Below are 11,361 nucleotides of genomic sequence, written 5' to 3'. Positions count from 1 at the left end.
AGGCAGTAAACAAAATCTGGTAATTAACTGGCTGTAAGGGCTTAAGTGGCCCCCAAAGTTAAGACATGCTTGACTGCTAGGATTATACAGTATTATAAAAATTGTTAATTACCATTGCTTCTAGCTATAGTTTGATGTTGCATTCTGATGTAGAAGCAAGAAGACATGTTAGTTCAACATTACTAACCTTACCAGAAAAGCTAGTGGTATGATAATCTAAACTGAGGACTGCAGCAAAATCATACTGCAAACAAAAGCCAGTGAAGTGGGGGAAGTGTGTATGCTAGGAAACGTGTAATAAAGATAATGGTGAAATGAGACTGAAAGAACCGGATGGAGAATTCTGTCATGCTATTGCAACTAAATTAGCGAAGACATAGGAGTTAACATAAGTTAACTCGCTAGCACAGGTATGTGCTAACGTTATGAACACTAACATTAAGATATGTGACAGAAGGCCTAAGACTGACTAATCAAACGCCTTAGGTTTCCAAGATTGAGCCGTAAACCACATTTACACAGAAACATACTGATAAATCTAGCACAAAAGTATTTGCTGAAAGGGTCTTTGAAACAAAATTTCAGGCTCCAGGGAAAACATCTGTGGAATGTTTTATGAAAAAAAAGATTTACTTAGGCAAAAGATGTAGCTGAAATACCCAGATTTCTACTAGGGCAGCATCTTAGCCTCTCTCCTTAATAAAACAGAGAAAAATATTTGAACTCAACACATTTTTGAAGTCGTTTAGAAAACAGACACAGATTAAGGCCAGAAGAATCATAGTCTGACATTAGTGTAAACCAGACCAAATAACTTAATCCACACACTTGGGTTTTGAGTGCAACAATTTAGTATGACAAAGTACACAGGCAGGCAAACAAGTTATCATATGGCAGGTAAAAATGCGAATTTGCAGGCACTCTGCCATAATTACCTGTGTACATACATGCACTCTAGAACTTCACAGCAAATAGGAGAAATTTTCAATCAAAAAAATAACTGCAAAACATCCCAGCATAGAAGAGCTGTAAAAAGTGAGAGCTTTCCAAGGAGCAGTATTTGCATTCCACTGTAGCTGCTGCTATTTTTTTCCTAACAGGGAATTAGGCAGGAGGCACAGAGAGGCAGTCTCTCAAGATGACAGAACCCTTGTAACACGTCTTCCCTTCTCAGGTAAGGCAGAAGTGAACAGTGGTGCCAGCTTGAAATTCAGTTCCGGTTCTTCTCTTCTGTGTCAGTGGATGCAGACAGATCTTGTGTGTTTTCTTTCAGAAACATGACCATTTTTTTCTAGAACCATTTTTTTTTTCTAAATTCACCTTCTTTTCAAGAAATCAGATGCAGTCTCTCTCTGAAATTCTCCTTTTTATTTAACGTCCCAACAAATTCTGTATCTCATTCAACAGGGAAAAAAATGTGACCTTATGTACTACAGGAAGCTAACAGCAACGATGAATGTTTTTATTCACAATCACACCAGAAGAGTACGAGCTGCTGCCATGTGTAATTTACAAGAGAGAAATCATTTTCAGAGAAAAAAAACCAACTCTGCTTAGAATTGTAGAGAGCATCAATGGGAATGGATCTGTGAGTGATGACTATGACTGACTAGATAAACACTCTGAGAAACAATAAAGAAGCTTGTTTAGATGTCAGCTGCTAGTTGTGCTTGATATTTCCAGAAGACTCAAGAACAGAGTCAATTAAATAAACCAGACACAAGCTTGTCTGTGGCTCCTGGAGAAATGACCAATGTGTTACCACGTTTGATGACTCAGTAAGCTTACCATTCAAGAGAATATTTTACTGTTGCTTTTTGGAGCTCAGTAGTAAATGATCACATAGCTGCAGGGCAACCTGCTACTTCTGTTTAGCGGTGAGAAAAGTTTCAAGGTCACTCAAACTTGGAAGGCACTGAAGATGACCTCACCCGTGTGATGTAGATTACAACAACTCTTTGTTAGGTGTGAATGAGGCATCAGTGATTTGGAAGTCTACATAAAAAACACCAGGAAATTCTAAATGTTATGCTTGATCCCTGTGGTCCTGCTCTTACTGCAACAGCACCTTAATTAGTGGTTAAAGCTGCTGACAAAGTAAGTATTTGGGGGGGGGGTGGACTTATTAATTATGCCAGTGTTTTTAATCATGGATCTTGTTAGAATGAGCAGGCAGCCTTTCCTTTTGGTCTTCTATTGACAGACTGTGCATTTTGTGTGGGAAAAAGTCTGGGGGAATATGACAGTAATTACTATCTTATCAAGTGTTGACAGCTAAGGACAATTTCCAGCCTTTCAGTCAGTAACCCATGTACATGGCTAAAGTTTTGGGACTGACCTAAGAAACAGATCTCTTGATCTCACAAGGTTGATTGGCGTATTTTTGCAGATACACCAAGGTATCTGTCGTGAGGTGTTTGTGCATAGAGGCATTGCTGTTGACAGCAGAGGAATCTGTCTTTTGGGGATTTAGCAAGGGCAAGGCTTAGAGGAGAAAATATTTATGGCGTTCACGTATCTTTTCTCTTTGCTGCAATGATGAAAATATGCTATCCGGGGATAGCAGTTGGGCTCCTCAAATGGCCCACAGATGCTAGGTGCTCAGAACAGTAACTCTATAACTACACAATTAGTTTACTGCTCCCTCCTGAGTCCCTGAGAGAACTTCTAAGGCCTGAAGTGTTTCCTCTGCGTTACTCATTTGTGTGCTCTACCCCCCAGTCATCTTCAGGAAAAAATATTGGGTAAAAGGCAGGAAAATGCTGAAAAGAGAGGCACATCCTAACGCTTAAAGAAATGGACAGTGGTGTGAGCTGCTGTCTGCAAACGTTTATGCTGGTCCTGGGTGTATTTGGGAACCTCTTTGCCACAGCTTTAAATCTGCTCTGAGGGAATGGATGTGCAGTGGCTCTGGAAGAGGTGTAGTCCCCAGCCTCGGTCCTCGCCTGGATTTCTTTCAGCCCACGTCCTGGAGCGGAGGCTTTTGAGACAGCCCTTGATGCTCCGATTGCTGCTACCTGTTAAATTTTTCTGCGCTGTAATCTGCTGATATCTAATGACGAAGCAAGTAATGAACATAGAACTTGAATATGCCACCCGTACACCACCAAGTCCTTTCTCAGGTGTCTCAGAGAAGTGCTTGGAGTACGAGGAGTGTGGAGTGATACCTCTTGGTAAACCCAGCATTTATTTCTCGTTATTTTTAGGGCAGGGAACCAAGGGATCCCAGCTCTGCGCAACCCCCTTGAGGTGACACCCCCGGGGCTCCCCCCGGACCCAGCTTTAAGCTCCTGCCAGCCGGGAACGAGACCACCAGTCCCACACTGGTGGGGGCCGATCCCTAACCCGGTGCCACACCGCGGCAGCGACCCCCGAGCGCCTCCCCTCACGCCCTGCCCGCCTCGCCCCTCAGGCTCCCCTCAGGCCGCCCCCCGGCAGCAAGGAGGCGGGCGGCCATGGCGAGGCGCCGCCGCCTCCCGTGAACGCTGGAGGGGGCTCTCGGCCGCCTCCTGCCGCCGGCGGCCCCCCCTCCGGGAGGAGGCAGGCTTAGGGGAGGCGCGGCCGCCCTTCCCGTTGCCGCTCCCCCGGGCTGCAGGCGGCAGCAGGGGCTGCCCCCCGCCGCCTCGCCCCCTTTCTGCTCCGCACCCCGGGCGGCCGGCCGGGCTCCCCCCTCTGCGCTGCACAGCCGGACATGGCGACCCTGCTCCTGCGAGCCCCCCGCTGCCCTCCTCCTCCTCCTCCTCCTCCTCCTCCCGCCGCCTTCTCCTCCTTCTCCTCCCCGCGGAGCTTTTAATGGCTCGGACCTCCGGCGGCCGAGCGCCACTGTCCCCGCACCAGCCGCAGCGAGGAGCCCCGGCAGCCCCAGCCCCGCACACGGTAAGGGCGAACAATGGGACCGGGCGGGACCGGCGCCGGGCACCGGCGGCGACAACGGGGAGCGGCGCCCCCGGCCCCGCCGCCCTTTCCCCGGGCGGTGACAGCGCCCCGAGGGCGCTGCTCAGCCCGGCTTAATCCCATTAGCAGCGCGGGGAGGCACCGGACGGACCGACCGACCGACCGACAGACCGACGGCGGAGGGGCTTTTGTTCGCCCCCCGGGCTGCCGAGGGAGCCCCGAGGGGGGCACCCATGGGTGCCGGGCGGAGCCGTGCCCGACCCTGCCGGCCCCCGAGGGGGGTCCCCGCGGTCCCCGCTGCTGCCGGGGCCCCCCGAGGCTCCGTGGGGCTGCGGGGGGTCCTGGCCCGGCCTCCCCCAAACCCCCACCGACCCTCGGGTGGGGTTTGCGAGTTTATGTCCGGAGTGGGAGCTGGTGGGGAGCAGGCCTTATCTTTTGTGCTTCTGCTTCTGTATTTTATTTAAAAGCGCACAAACTCTGTGGAGGTGGTTTGTTTTTTTTTTTTTTTTTTTTTTTTTTAAAGTTGCTGGGTTGGCTTGGTGGCTGGCGTGAAATAAATGAAGCGGGCAGCGTGTCGCTTCTCGGTGCCAGCCTTTCCTCGCAGGGTTTCCTTCGAGGCGGCGTGTCCCCAGGGAGGGGAAGGACGATCGCCCCGGTGTTGCTTGGTGCTTTTATTCTTCCCGTCTCCCAGCTACTTTGACTCTTGCTCCTTGCGTCGCTTCCAGTACGTATTTACAGCGAGCGGCTGACACTGGCTTCGAGCCAACAACAATAAAACTCTCCAGCGGTCCGGCTAAGCAAAGCCCCAAACGTTCTTCTGAATCAAGACACCCCCCCCTTTTTTTTTTGTTTTTAATTTCTTTATTTTTATTTTCCGTTCCCTCAACTGAGGGACGTTTACTGGAGATCTGCGGTGTCTAGCTCGGGCTGGAACCGTTCAGCAGCTCTCTGAAAGCGGGGAATCCTCTTAGCCTCGCCGCACGTGTGCTCCGAGGGCCGCCACCGAGCCGGCAGGGTGCACGCCGGGACGGGTAGTCCATGGGCCGGGATCCCCCGTGGCCTCCTGCCTCGCTAATCCATCACTCTCGTAGCTGTGTTTCGGCTCCAGAGCCTCCTTCTCCCCTTGGTAAGCAGCAAGGATGAGGGGTTGTTCGTAACACGCCGAGTTACGACTGCTATTTTGGCAAGTTTTGATGCCGGTAAGTCTGCCCAGACGCTCGGTTCGTTTTTTCCCCGCGGACCGAAGCTCAAATTTAGCTGTGGAAGGGATTGTTGGCAGCAGGGCCAGCTGTCAGCCTCGTGGGAAGGGGTTAGAAAACTGGACTGCTCTGCTTGCCTTTTGCAAAGTCTTCAGTATGGCCAACTAAATTGTTTTTTTCTCCAGCGCTCTGTTGTCTTGACTGAGCCAAATACACAAGGAGAGTGGGCAGCATGCTTCACACACAGTGACACGCGGCTTCAAAATGTCAAAAGTTGGTAACAGACCGAATGTGGAACACCAAAGCCTGACTTTTACTTAATGGCTGGATTTCAAATTGGAAATCTTTTTTTTTTTTTTTTTTTTTTTTCCCCAAGTTGACACAGTTCATTAGTCATTGTGCAATCAGTGTCTTAAAACTTGCTACTTGCAACCAGTTTTTTTTGGAAAGAAGATTGTGGGTGATGAATGACCAAAGGGGAAATGCTGCTTAAATGTGACGGTTTAAAAAAGAAAAGAAAATGACTCGCTTTAGGAGATTTATTTCTGCATTAAAATTCAGATAGAGAATTCTAAAGTTATAGAACTACTCAGTGATTTTTCCCTGCTGATTTTAGATTAATTTGACTTAGGAAAAAATCCAAGCTTCCACTTAAGAAATTCATCTATGATGAAAGCTGGCATTTCATTTTAAAAAATGTAAAATTCTTGATGCTAATGAAGATGAGGCTGCCAGTGCTGGCAGTTTTGTATTATGTATGTTTGGTGATGGAGTTGCACAAAACTTGCTTTCTTTGCCTTGAAGTATCTTTGCATTAAATCACTGGTGTGCTCTTGGGCTAGGATTTCTAAAAGAGGTTGACAAATGCGGTGACTCCCAGACTGGCTTCTGCCAGAGCAGAAAGCTGGGGAAGGGTGGTCCATGGGATGGGCTTGTTTTCAGTGCTTGCAGTGGAAATCTAATGGCTGGGCAGAGAGACTTCAGGACTGGCAGCCCTGGGCGTGGAGAATCACCTGCAAGTTGCCAGCTGCGCCTGCGTGTTCTGTGTCCATCCCCCTTTCTTAAATTTCCCCTCATTTGAAGCATGTCTCTGCTCTTGCCCAGTCCTCCCTGCTGCTTCTCTTGGGGAAGCGTGGCTCCCTGTCTCGATGACCGTGGTGGAGGTCTGGATCCAGGACTTCGATACAACCCACTCATCTCATCATCTTCTGCTAAAAAATTAGGAAGTATTTTTTGCAGCTGTAGGATCGGAGTGCAAAACTTGATAGTGCACCTAAATGAAGTTCTAGTGAATATTTTCGGTAGTTAAATCTGTGTTATGAATATTGGTTACATTCTAGTGCACAATTGGCATCGTATTTTTCATACTGTGCTGTGAAATTAGTGGAAGAGATTAAACTTACTGGTTTGGGGTTCTGTTCCCCCCCACCATGCCCCCATTGTTTTTTCATGGTGCATGTCTATGCCAACGTCCTTATTTTATATTGTCCTTTTTTTAGGAAAGCACGATAAAAATCCTGTTTGTAGAATTTGTCCACCAACTTGCCTTGCTTGTTTTGCTTCTTCTTTTAGAAACTGGCATGTTTATCCTAAAGGGGCCTTTCCAGACTTAATTTCATGACCTTGAAAGGTTGCAGTTTGTGTATTTCACATGGTGGGGCTTTTTTTGTTGGTAGTTTTTGTACTTCACTGACTGGTAGGTACTGAGCAGGCTGCAAAGTTTATAGTTTACAGATGGGCTGCTGGCTTAGGCAGAGTAAAGGGGCGACTTGCTTTTCTGGTTGTAGAGGCACAGAAGACTAATTACAGAGGTATAAAAGGTCACCGGGCTCAGTCAGCTTTGGGTTTGCGCAAAATGTCAGTAAATTTGGCCTGCAGAAATGTAGATGACTCAGACAATTAGGTCAGTCTTCGTCAGATGCGGGCACTATCTTGTTTGTAATCAATTGCAGCATTATGAGCTCTTTAGCCTTGTCTGTAATGAAACGGAGTTGATTAAATATTGTGAGAACGGAAAATGTGATCCGCCTTTTGGGGGGACTTGATACGCAGGGTTTGAAATTCCTTTTTTTATTTTAATCTGGACGTATAAATGGGGGAAATCATTTTGAGGGTTTAGGATGTTTAAAAAAGGGCTTAATGAGAAAGAATGGTGGCTCTGTTAGTTGCTGTTCAAATAAAATAAAACCTTCCGGTGAAATTCATGGAGGTGCTGGAGTACTGTTTTCTCTTGATCCTGAGGGGAGGAATTATGATTTTTTTGTAACGTGCCCTTGGATGTTAGGTGGTGAATTCTGTACAGTAAAATCTGCTTCGGTGTTGCTTTATAGAGTGGAGCAAAGAGCATAAATCTGAAGCCATGGAATCTGGATACTGAGCATCACAGCAGAAGAGTGCTGTACAGCGCATGTTTGCTACTGGTCGCGAGGAATTCTTGCAAGGGGTGGATGGTATTTTAATGTAGGGCAGGATGGTGTTTGCAGACTGTGTTTTGTACCCCAGGTTATTAAGTGGGTGTCATGAGGAAGCCTGCTGCAAGGTGGGAGACAGTGCTGCTGCTTCCCTCACTGATGGTGCCTCGCCTTGCTCTGCTGCTTGCCTTGAAATATATATATATATATATATTTTTTTCTTTCTTCCCTACCCTAGCACTGAAGCCAGAGTCTGCTATCCCTTGGTGCAAGATTTCTAAAATGAGTAGTACTGTTCACGATGATTTCAATCCCAGTTTCCTTCCTTTGGCTTTGCATCGGGGCCAAAGTGACGTTTTGGAGCTTGCAGGGTGACTGAATTTGCCACAATGAAAGCACGTTAAGAGGTTGTTCCACTCTATTTGGCATGTGATTCTACTGTCTTGTGAGACTCTTTAAGTTGCTTTAAAGTTAACTTTCAAGCTCTCTCCCTCGTTGGGTATGTCAGCACAGAAGTGAAAAGATGTTGTGGGCGCCTTCCCCCCCCTCCTGCAGGACACCCCAGCGCATCTCTGTGTATCCCACCCAAGGTATTACAGAAATTCTGCAGCTGGAGATGGAGATACTTCTCCTCGTTGTGTCTGAGGAGAAGCTGTGACTTTCTGAACGGGGATATTCTAGCAAGATATCAATGTTTGAAGCAACAACTCTGAGTTCAGGCCATGGAGGAAATGCAATCGCTGCTTCTAGGGCGGGCTGCTAGGGTACCTGGATTGTCTGGTGCAAAATACGGCCAGGGAAGAGCACGTGGTTTGTGTTTATTTTTATTTTTTTCTAGGTCAAAAGATGACTTACTGGTAAGCTGGAAAACCTATCAGGAATAGCGAACAATACCAAGTCCCATGAGTTTCCTTCTCCCTCCCAGGGGCTGCTGCTTCTGCTGGCCGCTGCTGGGCTTTCCGCGTCCTTCGCTCCTGATTACTGCAGGACTGGTTGGTTGATCGCTGGTCACTAGTAATACTGCCGACTGCGTCCCCTTAATCAAGGACCCTTATTTTCAGTCACCTGCACCCCAGGCACAGGTCACGAAGAGATTTGTCAATTTATTCAAGCAGCAGATGTGGCACTGGGCTGGCGATCAAACAGCACAAAGAGGGTCCTGCTGCTCAGTAACCTGTGTACATTTAATTGGCTCTTTCTGCTCGGCATCACGCATTTCTTCTGTTGGTTACTCTCCCTCAAATAATTTTTTTTCCGTGCTTGGATTAAGCGCTCAAGCCACAGACGTCGTGTTCATTTCTTCCATACGTCCCTGCCTGTTATTTTTGGACGTGTCCCAGTCCCCGTCTACCCACTGAACAATACCGAAGGTGTTCTGCGGGGACCTCTGCTAGCCCCGCAAAGGAGCGCGGGCAGGCTGCTCATTAGTCTTTTATGTCTCTCCTTATCAGTTTTACTGTGAAACTCCCTATCGCTTGGGTTGAACATGTTGGAATAATGAGGCTTCCTGTTCGGCAGGTCTGCGTGTCATTGGCCCTGGCCTGAAAGTTCAGGGGAGCGGAAGGTTGCTGTGAAATTATTTGAAATGGCAAGCGTGCTTTTGGTAGCAGCCTTTTTCCCTTCCAAGGTGGGTTTTGGGCTGTCTTGCACAAATTGGGGCAGGGATTCCGAGCAGGCTTTCACGCTAGGTACACGTTTTCCCTGACGTTAATAAATAAGTGAAAATGAATCGTAAAAATAAACCTCTTTTAAGAGGAAAGAGAGGCTGGGGGGGATATCCGTCTGTTCTCCTTTGGAACAGGGCTTCCCATCGTTCGGCGGCTCTGGGAACACAGCGGGTATCTGGCGCGCTTGGAGCGTTTCTCTGGCCACCCTGCTCTTGGATGCTCGTGGGGAGGGAGGACGGGGCATCTTTGGGGGTGGAGGAGAGGCTGGCTTCTCTTCTGCTCTTCCATTCCTCTCCCTCGTTTCTCTTCCAGCCTGCTTTGAATTATCCCGGAGTTTGCTGCTCGTGGCGTACCATCAAAGTGAAATGAGCCCGACTTGTTTTTATTTTGCTAATTCTCTGCAGCCTTATGATTGCAGTAACAGTGATTACAGCTGGGGAGGCTCCGGCCAGCTCTTGCTGTGGTGTATAATAGCGGTGTCTTTTTCAGATTAAGGAAAAGTATGATTTGTTTAGTTTGTCCTGCCTGAGGTTATTTTCTCAAACATCAAGGCTAAAAGGGAAGGTAAAGATTTTGTAATAGTAAAAGTCTGCAGAAGTTACTGGGTTAGGTTTTTCTTTTTTTTTTTTTTTTTCCTCAGGAGAGTTTTCTATTTTCTAGTGAGCAGTTAGTATTCAGGCCCTTAACAGCATAACAAATATTAAAGAGAAAATGGGTAGGGAGGTTTCGGTTCCCGGACATTTTAGAGATTTAAAAGTGTGTAAAACTTTATGTACCAAGCAGCCTGAGTGCATTATAGAAGCTGCACTTTTCATGTCAACATGTACGAATAGCCTCCCTGGAGGTAATTTTCAGTCTCTTTATCTGAAGACCTATGCTCCTATCTTGTCTTCATGGAAATTCCTCCTGAAAATCTCCGTTTAGCGTTGTAAGACATTAATGTCTGTCTCTGATATATTAAATATCCAATATTTTTCTTGCTTTTTTTTTTTTTAAACAGAGGCATTGGTATGTGCATCTCAGAAGACTAACTGTATGATTGTGCTGTCGTAACCAGTGTTCATTAGCCATTTTTTACAGCTTAGCTAAATTAACTGGTGTAATGTATAAAATAAAATTGTTTAATGTGTAGTCGCAGAACCATTTTTTCCCTGCGTCCTTTGAAATGTTGAACACGATTGTCAGTACTGTGAAAAATGAACTAGAAACCATGAAGACAAATAGAAAAGGAGCAAAAAGGAGAGGATTCCTAAAATATACAGTCAATAAATATTGAACCTGAAGCTAGCAGAAAATATCCTAAAAGTGCCTCAGTAGCGAATAAATACATAAAACAAAGAGAAAGCAGATGGCGTGATGGTGTTCCAGTGGAGAGAAGGGCAAGCGGCTCTGCCATTTGAATATAAAAAAGGTTTTAAAAGGCATTGTAATGAAGTGCTGCGCACAGCTCGGCGTTTACTAATAATATTTGAGTTTCGAAACAAGTCCCAAATGGAGCGGTCCCAGGGACACGGGGTTGGTTTGCCTAAAACAAGCGAGTCAGAAATGAACTTGGAAGAGAGGACATGTAGCAGAAGAGAAGTCGCTGGTGGCGACTTGATGGCGTGGGTTTTTCTACCTCAGTTTTCGTCACGTTATTTACAATTGAGGCTTGGATGGCAATGCTAGCTCTTTGTTTCCGACTAATTTCTATCTGCAAATTGTTGGGCAACTCCAGGCTTAAATAAGCCAAAGCTTAATTAGCGCTAGATGAGGGGAGATGCTGGTGGCTGTGCCTCGGCTGGGGCATCGTGTCGGAGTCGATATCTTGTGCCGCCGGCTGCGTGGTGAGCAGTGGGATGGTGTCGGGAGGAGGCAGGAGGGATGTGCTCGGGACAGCGGCTTTTTGTAGGGCAGAGGCCTGAGGAAGAGGATCACAGAATTGTAGGGGTTGGAAGGGACCTCAAGAGGTCATCGGGTCCAAACCCCTGCCACAGCAGGTTCCCTAGAGCAGGTTGCCCAGGTAGGCGTCCACACAGGCCTTGAATATCTCCAGAGAAGGAGACTCCACAACCTCCTTGGGCAGCCTGTTCCAGTGCTCCGTTACCCTCACCGTGAAGAAGTTCTTTCGCATGTTGGTGCGGAACTTCCTGTGCTCCATCTTGTGGCCATTACCCCTTGTCCTGTCCCCACAAACCACTGAAAAGAGGT

The 11,361-nt window shown here is 47.2% G+C and overlaps 1 protein-coding gene across 5 annotated transcripts in view; it reads left to right on the top strand.

Moving 5' to 3' along the window:
• The first annotated feature begins 1,717 nt into the window (after positions 1–1,717).
• Positions 1,718–11,361, top strand: part of FARP1 (FERM, ARH/RhoGEF and pleckstrin domain protein 1) — a 210,004-nt gene continuing 200,360 nt past the window's right edge. Inside the window, exon 1 of one of the 5 annotated variants that reach the window (XM_035557026.2) lies at positions 1,718–2,097. The gene's annotated coding sequence lies outside the window, so the exon portion shown is untranslated. Of the gene's footprint in view, positions 2,098–3,545; positions 3,877–11,361 lie in introns of those variants that run through there. The other 4 variants (XM_035557029.1, XM_035557024.1, XM_035557030.1 and 1 more) reach the window with 4 other exon arrangements.

This window comes from Cygnus atratus, chromosome 1, assembly GCF_013377495.2.
Source record: "Cygnus atratus isolate AKBS03 ecotype Queensland, Australia chromosome 1, CAtr_DNAZoo_HiC_assembly, whole genome shotgun sequence".
NCBI classification, from domain to species: domain Eukaryota; kingdom Metazoa; phylum Chordata; class Aves; order Anseriformes; family Anatidae; genus Cygnus; species Cygnus atratus.
Note: the sequence above shows the minus strand (reverse complement) of the source record. Positions and strands in the feature narration are given on the sequence as shown.